Source organism: Oncorhynchus keta, chromosome 34 (assembly GCF_023373465.1).
Source record: "Oncorhynchus keta strain PuntledgeMale-10-30-2019 chromosome 34, Oket_V2, whole genome shotgun sequence".
Taxonomy (NCBI): Eukaryota; Metazoa; Chordata; class Actinopteri; order Salmoniformes; family Salmonidae; genus Oncorhynchus; species Oncorhynchus keta.
The window spans coordinates 14,603,459-14,615,556 of record NC_068454.1 but is presented as its reverse complement, the minus strand read 5'-3'; the positions used below and the strand labels follow the sequence as shown (position 1 = coordinate 14,615,556).

General features: G+C 45.0%; 1 protein-coding gene across 7 annotated transcripts in view; it reads left to right on the top strand.

Annotated features, from left to right (window-relative positions):
- LOC118366765 (interleukin-1 receptor accessory protein-like 1-B) overlaps positions 1-12,098 on the top strand; it is a 580,901-nt gene that overhangs the window by 236,980 nt on the left and 331,823 nt on the right. The window lies entirely within an intron of this gene.

Here is a 12,098-nt window from a genome sequence, read left to right as displayed (position 1 = left end):
AGACATGAATAAACTAACAAAAACAATAAACGTGGAAAACCAAAAACAGCCCTATCTGGTGCAAAACACAGAGACAGGAACAATCACCCACAAACACACAGTGAAACCCAGGCTACCTAAATATGGTTCCCAATCAGAGACAATGACTAACACCTGCCTCTGATTGAGAACCATATCAGGCCAAACATAGAAATAGACAAACAAGACATCCAACATAGAATGCCCACTCAGATCACACCCTGACCAACCAAAACATAGAAACATACAAAGCAAACTATGGTCTGGGTGTGACAAGTACGTTGTTGAAGCACCTTTGGCAGGGAGTCTTCTTGATTATGATGCTACAAGCTTGGTGTCACACCCTGACCTTAGAGAGCCTTTTTATGTCTCTATTTGGTTTGGTCAGGGTGTGATTTGGGGTGGGCATTCTATGTTTTGTAATCTATGATTTTTGTATTTCTATGTTTTGGCCAGGTATGGTTCTCAATCAGGGACAGCTGTCTATTGTTGTCTCTGATTGGGAACCCTACTTAGGTAGCCCGTTTTCCCTTCTTTCTTTGTGGGAAGTTGTCTTTGTTTAGGGCACATAGCTTTTAGCTTCACCGTATGTTTTGTAGTGTGTATTGTTTTGTTCGGTGTCTTTTATCAAATAAAAAGTAAAATGTACGCTCACCACGCTGTGCCTTGGCCCTAATCCTTCAACAGCCGTGACAGAACTTCCCACCACCAACGGACCAAGCAGCGTGGTAAGAAGGAGCAGCGTGTAATGGACTCCTGGACATGGGAGGAAATCCTGGATGGGAAAGGACCCTGGAGGCAGGCTGGGAGTATTGCCGTCCACGGGAGGAACTGGAAGCAGCTAAAGCTGAGAGGCGACGCTATGAGGGAACACAGCTGGCAAGGAAGCCCGAGAGGCAGCCCCACGGGGAGTGTGGCAGAGTCAGGTTGGAGACCTGAGCCAACTCCCCGTGCTTACCTTGGCGGGCGTCGTACTGGTCAGGCACCGTGTTATGCAGTGGAGCGCACAGTGTCTCCATTACGCGTTCTTAGCTCGGTGCCCTATATCCCAGCTCCCCGCATCTGCAGGGCTAGGGTGAGCATCCAGCCAGGACGGACTGTGCCAGCCTTGCTCTCCAGACCTCCATTACATCTCTATGGCCTAGGATATCCTGCGCCGGCCCTGCGCACGGTGTCTCCAGTGCGTCTGCACAGCCCAGTGCGTCCTGCGCCCCGCACGTGCTCGGCCTAAGCCACCATCCAGCCAGGACGGGTTGTGCAGGCTCTTAGCTCGAGACCTCCAGTGCGCCTCCACGACCCAGTGTATCCGGTGCCTTGGCCAAGGACAATGCCTCCTGTATGTCCCTCCAGCCTGGTGAGTCCTGTGCCTGCACCCAGAACTAAGCCTCCAGTGATGATCCATGGCACGAAGCCTCCAGTTATGATCCATGGCACGAAGCCTCCAGTGATGATCCATGGCACGAGGCCTCCAGCGACGGCCTACAGTCCAGAGCCCCCAGCGACACTCCCCAGTCCAGAGCCCGCAATGAGGGTGCCCAGTCCGAGGCCCACAGCAACGAGGGTGCCCAGTCCGAGGCCCACAGCAACGAGGGTGCCCAGTCCGGGGCCCACAGTAACGAGGGTGCCCAGTCCGGGGCCCGCAGCAACGAGGGTGCCCAGTCCGGGGCCCCTTTGGGAGGGGGTACTGTCACATTATTGTTTTGTTCGGCGTCTTTTATCAAATAAAAAGGAAAATGTAAGCTCACAACCTTGGTCCTAATCCTTCAACAGCCGTGACACTTGGCCGTGACACACCTGTATTTGGTGAGTTTCTCCCATTCTTCTATGCAGATGCTCTCAAGCTCTGTCAGGTTGGATGGGGAGGGTCGCTGCACAGCTATTTTCAGGTCTCTCTAGAGATGTTTGATCTGGTTCAAGTCCGGGCTCTGGCTGGGCCACTCAAGGAGATTCAGAGACATGTCTTGAAGCCACTCCTACGTTGTCTTGGCTGTGTGCTTAGGGTCGTTATCCTGTTGGAAGGTGAACGTTTGCAAGATCCTGAGTGCTCTGGAGCAAGTTTTTATCAAGGTTCTCTCTGTACTTTGCTCCGTTCATCTTTGCCCTGATCCTGACTAGTCTCCCAGTCCCTGCTGCTGAAAAACATCCCTACATCATGATGTTGCCACAACCATGGTGCCAGGTTTCCTCCAGACGTGACACTTAGTATTCAGGCCAAAGAGTTCAATCTTGGTTTCATCAGACCAGGGAATCTTGTTTCTCATTGTCTGAGACTTTAGGTGCCTTTCGGCAAAATCCGTGTGGGCTGTCGTGACTTTTACTGAGGAGTGACTTCCGCCTAGCCACTCCACCACAAAGGCCTGATTGGTGGAGTACTGCATAGATGGTTGTCCTTCTGGAAGGTTCTCCAATCTCCACAGAGGAACTCTAGATCTCTCAGGTTCTTGGTCAAGCTCCAACCATCAGGTTTTGCTCAGTGATTGACGATGATCGTCATTTATCAAGCTACAAGACGAGACCCAGATACAGACACAGGAGGCAGATGGTTGGCGACTTAGATATTTATTGATCCAAAAAGGAGTAGGCAAGAGAATGGTCATGGACAGGCAAAAGGTCAAAACCAGTTCAGAGTCCAGGAGGTACAGAGTGGCATGCAGGCTTGAGGTCAAGGCAGGCAGAATGGTTAGGCGGGTGGGTACAGAGTCCAGAAACAGGCAAGGATCAAAACCGGAAGGACTTGCAAAAAAAGAATAGAACAGGCAGTAGCACGGGAAAAACACGCTGGTTGACTTGGACATACAAGACGAACTGGCACAGAGAGACAGGAAACACAGGGATAAATACACTGGGGAAAACAAGCAACACCTGGAGGGGTGGAGTCAATCACAAGGACAGGTGAAACAGATCAGGGTGTGACAATATTGTATAATAAAAGCCTGCTCAGAATTTCAATTATCACTTAAAGTTTGACTGTTAGCGTAGAAGATTATAATGGGGATAGAATCGTCTATCTGCAGCGTATATAGTCCTACTATATTATTTTGCTTTGGAGTTATGCTGCAATATTGAGTTGGCTATATCTAAACATAGATCAATCCTTCAGTGGAGAAAGTACAGCTTTGCATTAAACCCTTCCAGCTGTTATTCCCTGGAAGAAGATATGGATGTGCACAGGATAATTGAAGTGTTTAGTGTGTGTGTATGTGTGCGTGTGTGCGTGGGTGTGTTTGTGTGTTAGCCCCTTTGTCCTTAGCCATCTGAAACCTAACTTTTCCTATCAGTGTGTGAAGGTGATTACATAACATTCATGTTCTCTCTCTCTCCCTCCATCCCCCCCCTCTCTCTCTCTCTCTCTCCATCACTTTATATTGGGGTCATTGTCTATTTGGAAGACCCATTTACGAACAAGCTTTAACTTCCTGACTGATGTCTTGACATGTTGCTTTAAAATATCCACATAATTTTCCTACCTCATGATGCCATCTTTTTTGTGAAGTGCACCAGTCCCTCCTGCAGCAAAGCACCCCCACAACATGATGCTGCTACCCCAGTGCTTCACGGGTTGGGATGGTGTTCTTCGGCTTGCAAGCCTCCCCCTGAAAAAAGTGTGTGTGGGCAAGGAGGCATACAAACCCGACTCAGTTACACCAGCTCTGTCTGTCAGGAGGAATGGGCCAAATTTCACCCAACTTATTGTGGGAAGCTTGCGGAAAGCTACCCGAAATGTTTGACCCAAGTTAAACAATTTAAAGGCAATGCTACCAAATTCTAATAGAGTGTAAATGTATTTGGCTAAGCTATATGTAAACTTCCGACTTCAACTGTAGATCTTTCTCTCTCTCTTGCTCTCTCTTGCTCTCTCTCTCTTGCTCACTTTCTCTTGCTATATATATATATGTAAATGAGAGCTTTAACCTCTATTGTTTTCTCTCCTTTAAACACACCCGCCACCTCTGTAGTCCATGCATGTGTCTCCCACTGAATGAATTCACCACCTCTCAAATGATCCTGTGTCTATCAGTGTTCTGCCTGTGTGTTTCCCTGCTATGAATACTCTGAGAATGTATGTACGTGGTGGATATAATGTGCAGAGAATGGAAGCTGACGCAAGTGGGAGACTAATGCCAGCTGTGTTGAAGTAAAAAAAAAAGAGCATTTGACAGACAGTGTCGACATTCTGACTGTCCATCAATCAAACACCACACTAACACGTTCCCACAATCCCGCAGTGCTAACCCCAGCGTGAATATTTAACAGGTAGAGAGAGCTCCCTTATTGCCTCCCCTTAGACTCCAGGAATCTGATTGGCTCAGGTGTCTCTCCCTGTGTGTGTGTGTGTGTGTGTGTGTGTGTGTGTGTGTGTGTGTGTGTGTGTGTGTGTGTGTGTGTGTGTGTGTGTGTGTGTGTGTGTGTGTGTGTGTGTGTGTGTGTGTGTGTGTGTGTGTGTGTGTGTGTGTGTGTGTGTGTTCGTGTGTGTGTGCGTGTGTGCGCGTCTGTGTGTTTAGGCAATATAAAAATAAATAAAAAATGTAAATAACAACATCATAGCGTTATATAACATCTGCTTACAGTTTCCAATCGAATGCTACCTTATTCTCAGTTAGCTCTATCCCAGCCTGCATGCTTGCTATATCCCAGCCTGCCTGCTTGCTCTATCCCAGCCTGCCTGCTTGCTCTATCCCTGCCAGCCTGCTTGCTCTATCCCAGCCTGCCTGCTTGCTCAATCCCTGCCTGCCTGCTTGCTCTATCCCTGCCAGCCTGCTTTCTCTATCCCTGCCAGCCTGCTTGCTCTTTCCCTGCCAGCCTGCTTGCTCTATCCCTGCCAGCCTGTTTGCTCTATCCCAGCCTGCCTGCTTGCTCTATCCCTGCCAGCCTGCTTGCTCTATCCCTGCCAGCCTGTTTGCTCTATCCCAGCCTGCCTGCTTGCTCTATCCCTGCCAGCCTGTTTGCTCTATCCCAGCCTGCCTGCTTGCTCTATCCCAGCCTGCCTGCTTGCTCTATCCCTGCCTGCTTGCTCTATCCCTGCCAGCCTGTTTGCTCTATCCCAGCCTGCCTGCTTGCTCTATCCCTGCCTGCTTGCTCTATCCCAGCCTGCCTGCTTGCTCTATCCCAGCCTGCCTGCTTGCTCTTTCCCTGCCAGCCTGCTTGCTCTATCCCAGCCAGCCTCAGCTGTGTGTGTTTTATGGTCTGGAGGTCAGGGGTGTCTCTATGGGAGAAGTGACTCTCTTATTACTTCCATAACCTGACTACATCATATGAAAGCCTGCCATTTATCCTGAATGGAAGCATCTGGCCAGCAGTAAAGGTAATGTAATAAAATGCTCCTGTACCAACTAGTCTCACATCAGAATTAGACGTTCATCCATGTTCCTCAAATGTCAAATTTTGAAGTTGTTGCAAACGTCAAATTCTGAAGTGTTTAAGGTTGAGTTTAGGCATTAATTTTGAATTTTAAGGTTAGGCATTATCTCTGAATGGTTAAGGTAAGGGTTAAGTTTTGGAATAGTCTTAAAGCTAAAATGTAATTTTGGATTTTGAACTTGTTTACGCACATCCGCCATCCCCGTCCACGACACGCTGGCAAAACTGAAACTTGAAGTTAACAGCGCTCACTATTGCCCCTAGTGGCCAGTTTCCACATCATCACCTGACGTCGAATGCTGACTTTTATCACGGGTGACATGACTGCCTGGTCACATACAGACAGAGATGGGGGGGGGGTGTGGTTATTGAGCAATAACATGTAGTAAATGTCTCTGGGATGTCATACAATACACACACACACACACACACATACGACACACACACACACACACACACACACACACACACACACACACACACACACACACACACACACACACACACACACACACACACACAAAAAACACACACACAGAGAGAGACACACACACACACACACACACACACACACACACACACACACACACACACACACACACACACACACACACACACACACACACACACACACACACACACACACACACACACACACACACACACACACTACACACACTACACTACATACCGTTCTCATGAAGCCACCAACATTTCCTCTGACCTGTACAAGCCATTTTTTGAATGAGAATGTCAGCAATTTCATTATTTCTGGACAGATGACCGCTGTGTGATGCTAACCTACAGTATGTTATAGTGATCAGGTATTTAACGTATAAGAAATATCTTGCTGTGTTTTGTAAACACAGATCTAAAATGCATCTTATTGTAATTTCTACCCAGCATCAGATACATTTTATGCTTCGGTTGCACTTCTCCACTCAGATGAGAATTCACAAATGTACATTCTATCAGCAAACAGTGCTCTGACTGATGTGTAGCTACTTTTATCCTGTAATTTTCTCTGTGAATCCTACTTTTATCCTGTACTTTTCTCTGTGAATCCTATTTTTCTCCTGTAATTTTCTCTGTGAATCCTACTTTTCTCCTGTACTTTTCTCTGTGAATCCTACTTTTATCCTGTAATTTTCTCTGTAAATCCTACTTTTATCCTGTAATTTTCTCTGTGAATCCTAATTTTCTCCTGTACTTTTCTCTGTGAATCCTACTTTTCTCCTGTACTTTTCTCTGTGAATTCTACTTTTCTCCTGTACTTTTCTCTGTGAATCCTATTTTTCTCCTGTACTTTTCTCTGTGAATCCTATTTTTGTCCTGTAATTTCCTCTGTAAATTCTACTTTTCTCCTGTAATTTCCTCTGTGAATCCTACTTGTATCCTGTAATTTTCTCTGTAAATCCTACTTTTCTCCTGTAATTTTCTCTGAATCCTATTTTTCTTCGGTAAAATGCAGACAAAAAAGGGAAACATTAGCAAATGTAACTGGCTCCATTCCTCCTGTGATATATATTAGAAATATCATGGCCATGCGTCATAAAATATGACAGCCATGCATTGTTTTTGCAGAAAATACCAAGCTAGCCAAATAGCATTGCATTTCTGAAAATGAAGCTATTTTATGTGGTGCATGTCACGCCTTGGTCTTAGTATTTTGTGTTTTCTTTAATTATTTGTTCAGGCCAGGGTGTGACATGGGTTTATTGTATTGTCGTATTGGGGTTTTTGTAGGCATTGGGATTGTGGTTGATTAGGGGTGTGTCTAGTATAGGCTTGGCTGCCTGAGGCGGTTCTCAATCAGAGTCAGGTGATTCTTGTTGTCTCTGATGGGGAACCATATTTAGGTAGCCTGGGTTTCATTGTGTATTTCGTGGGTGATTGTTCCTGTCTCTGTGTAGTTTCACCAGATAGGCTGTAATTAGGTTTCACGTTCCGTTTGTTGTTTTTGTATTTGTATAGTTATTTCATGTGTCACTTTTTTCATTAAAGTTATGAGTAACCACCACGCTGCATTTCGGTCCGACTCTCTTTCTACAAACGAAGAACGCCGTTACATTGCACTAATGTATTTTCTGTGAAGGAAAACTACAGTTGCATGCCCCTGATCACTATTAAATAAATAAAAACACTGTTGACTTTCATTATAAAACGCAGGTGAAATGGTTTATAACATCGTTTTTATGGTCTGCGTCTTGAAAATGCAGATTTTTAAAAAACTCTAACGTGAACCCTGGTAATGCCACAGCTTTCCAGATTTTGCTGTGAGGAGGCAGGAGTCATTAGATCATTTATTTTGGTATTGTCTATATGTAGCTCGTCTTTGATCACAGGTCCAGGAATGGCTGAAGAATTGCAACATTTGCCTAGAACTAACACTACAGATAGTAATACTGGGTGATTTGAAAAGCCATAGTCAATCTATCAATAATATAATCATTATTTTACAATCTGCAGAAGCTATGAGAATAGAAAGGTTCAAGTTGTTAGTGAAGCATCACAGCACAGTTGAAAAATATATGGCAAATAGAAATCCGAAATGGATGATGTTAAGAGATAGATGGGAGAGGTTGAATGGAGCTGAAGGGAGGGACTAATAGCAAGATAACCAATGTAAAACCTGGTTTGTATATATGTAATGTATATAATGTAATGTATATACTGTAATATATATACTGGAAAATGTATATAGGTTCAGAAATGTTGTGAAATAGCACAGTTACAAATATAAATCAAACTGGATGGACATCAGAAATAGAGGAAGGACTAAGAACAAACAAGAGAGAACTATTGTAAAGTAGACTGTGTCTGTAAAATGTGTATAAGATGTATAAACTGAAGGTAAATGTAGAAGTGTTTATTAGTTTACTCCAATTGGGAGATTGGCGGTAGGGTTTGCGGGGAATAATAATAAAGGTATATTCTTTTAAAAAGTATGTATGTCTATATAGGTATGTGTATGTATATATGTGTATATGTATGCATGCGTGTATGTATGTGGATATATATATTTACCCCAAAAATATATGGTGGATTGGAAATGATGCAGACAATTACATTGATGGAACCAATATTCTTTCCGCAATATTAAGCTGATCCACCTTTAAAAATAAAAATAAATGCCACTGCTTTCCTCCTACGACCCATTATGAAGGAAAGTAGACAAGGAAAGTAAGTCACGTCACTGTATTGAGACCCAGCCTACAGTATGTCAATGCCACAGACCACAGTGAAGGAAAGGAGATGAAAGCAGGAAGCCATTTGAGTGTATTGAGACTCAGTCTACAGACTTCCTCCAGAGCTGCCAGAGTGCTGTTACATCACTGGGATGACTAAGCAGGTTCCTTTCCTCCCTTGGTCTGTGTGTGTGGGTATGTATGTATGTGTGTATGTGTGTGCGTGCGTGTGTGTGTGTGTGTGTGTGTGTGTGTGTGTGTGTGTGTGTGTGTGTGTGTGTGTGTGTGTGTGTGTGTGTGTGTGTGTGTGTGTGTGTGTGTGTGTGTGTGTGTGTGTGTGTGTGTGTGTGTGTGTGTGTGTGTGTGTGTGTGTGTGTGTGTGTTTGCGTGTGTGTGTTGAGTCACTAGTATTTCCAGGGCAGGCAGTGCGGCACTTCCATTAATTCAATAGTGGTTGTGAGTCTTTGGTTCAGTAAACTGCTGAACACGTCGCTAGCCTTAACCCTGACAATATACCATACCAGTCAAAAGTTTGGACACACCTACTCATTCCAGGGTTTTTCTTTATTTTTACTATTTTCTACATTGTAGAATAATAGTGAAAACATCAAAAACTATGAAAAAAAACTACCAAAAAAGTGTTGAACAAATCTAAATATATTTTATAATTGAGATTCTTCAAAGTAGCCTCCCTTTGCCTTGATGACAGCTTTGCACACTCTTGGCATTTACTCAACCATCTTCATGAGGTAGTCACCTGGAATGCATTTCAATAAACAGGTGCATTTCAATTAACAGGTGTGCCTTTTTAAAAGATAATATGTGGAATTTCTTTCCTTCTTAATGCATTTGAGTCAATCAGTTGTGTTGTGACAAGGTAGGGGTGGTATACAGAAGATAGCCCTATTTGGTAAAAGACCAAGTCCATATTATGGCAAGAACAGCTCAAATAAGCAAAATAGAAACGACAGTCCATCATTGCTTTAAGACATGAAGGTCCGTCAATCGGGAACATTTCAAGAACTCTTCAAGTGCAGTTGCAAGAACCATCAAGCGCTATGATGAAACTAGCTCTCATGAGGACTGAGTTACCTCTGCTGCTGAGGATAAGTTCATTAGAGTTAACAGCATCTCAGATTGCTGCCCAAATAAATGCTTCACAGAGTTCAAGTAACAGACTCATCTCAACATCAACTGTTCAGAGGAGACTGTGTTAATCAGGCCTTCATGGTTAAATTGCTGCAAAGAAACCACTACTAAAGGACACCAATAAGAAGAAGAGACTTGCTTGGGCCAAGAAACACGAGCAATGGACATTAGACTGGTGGACATCTGTCCTTTGGTCTTATGAGTTCAAAGTTGGTGACACTGTCAGTGATTTATTTAGAATTCAAGGCACACTTAACCAGCATGGCTACCAAATCATTCTGCAGTGATACGCCATCCCATCTGGTTTGTGCTTAGTGGAACTATAATTTGTTTTTCAACAGGACAATGACCCAACACACTTACAGGCTCTGTAAGGGCTATTTATTGCAGGGGAAATGGTGTTGCAGTAGTCTAGTGGGCTAAATGCCTTTTATGCTCACTTCGAGGCAAGCAATGCTGAAGCATGCATGAGAGCACCAGCTGTTCCGGACGACTGTGTGATCACGCTCTCCATAGCCGATGTGAGCAAGACCTTTCGACAGGTCAACATCCACAAGGCACGGGGCCAGACGGATTACCAGGACATGTACTCAGAGCATTCGCGGACCAACTGACAAGTGTCTTCACTGACATTTTCAACTTCTACCTACGTGTTTCAAGCAGACCAAGAACACTAAGGTAACATTCCTAAAAGACTACCGCCCCGTAGCGCTCATTTCGGTAGCTATGAAGTTCAATGAAAGACTGGTCATGGCTCACATCAACACCATCATCCCAAAAACCCTAGACCCACTCCAATTCACATACCGCCACTCCAGATCCACAAATGACACAATCTCAATCCCGCTCCACACTGCCATTTCCCACCTGGACAAAAGGAACACCTATGTGAGAATGCTATTCATTGACTACAGCTCAGCGTTCAACACCATAGTGCCCTCAAAGCTCATCACTAAGCTAAGGACCCTGGGACTAAACACCTCCCTTTGTAACTGGATCTTGGACTTCCTGGTGGGCCACCCCCAGGTGGTAAGGGTAGGCAACAACATATCTGCCACGCTGATCCTCAACACAGGGGCCCCTCAGGGGTGCATGCTTAGTCCCCTCCTGTACTCCCTGTTCACCCACGACTGTGTGGCCAAGCATGACTCCAACAACATCATTAAGTTTGCTGACGACACAACAGTGGTAGGCCTGATCACAGACAACGATGAGACAGCCTATAGGGAGGAGGTCAGAGACCTGTCAGTGTGGAGCCAGGCACAAGAACCTCTCCCTTAACATGAGCAAGACTGATTGTGGACTTCAGGAAAAGGAGTGCCGAACAGGCCCCCATTAACATCAACAGGGCTGTAGTGGAGCGGGTCGAGAGTTTCAAGTTCCTTTGTGTCCACATCACCATCAAACTACTGTATCATGGTCCAAACACCAAGACAGTCATGAAGAGGGCACGACCACTCATTTTCCCCTCAGGAGACTGAAAGTATTTGGGTCCCCAGATCCTCAAAAAGTTCTACAGCTGCACCATCAACAGCATCCTGTTGCATCACCACCTGGTACGGCAGCTGCTCGGCATCCGACTGTAAGGCGTTAGAGGGTAGTTCGCACAGCCCAATACATCACTGGGGCCAAGCTTCCTGTCGTCCAGGACCTATATAGACAGTGTCAGAGGAAAGCCCAAAAAATTGTCAAAGACCCCAGTCACCCAAGTCATAGCCTGTTCTCTCTGCTACTGCACGGCATTCGGTCCCGGAGTCCAAAATACTCCTTAACAGCATCTGCCCCCAAGCCATGAGACTGCTGAGCAATGAATACAATGACCACCTGGACTATTTACATTGATGTATACTCCCCCTCCCTTTGATTTTACTCTGCTGCTACTCGCTGTTTATTATCACTTTACCCCCATGTACAAATGACCTCGACGAACCTGTCCCCCCACCCAGACTCTGTACCAGTATCCCCTGTATATAGCCTCGGTATTTATATTTAATTGTGTTACTTTTTATTTTACTTTAGTTTATTTTGTAAACTGTTTCTTGCATTGTTGGTTAAGGGCTGGTAGGTAAAGCATTTAACCGTTAAGTCTACACCTGTTGTGTTCGGCGGATGTGACAAATCAAAATAGGATTTGATGTGTGGTGCGGGAAAAATGACAAGTGAACCTGGGGAGCTTTGCATTGACATTATCCTAAAGAAAGGATCCAGACAGCAGGATTTACACCAGCCGAAAGCAGACCACCTCTCTCGGTCTCTGTTCGGTTTGCTTCGGGGCTCTTTTGTGGGGTCTGAGTTCCTTTTGAGTGTTCACACTGCACAAGAAATGTGGTGAACCGCACTGAGTTCACAAGAATTGTCTGAAAAGGACCAAGTGTGATAACTGTA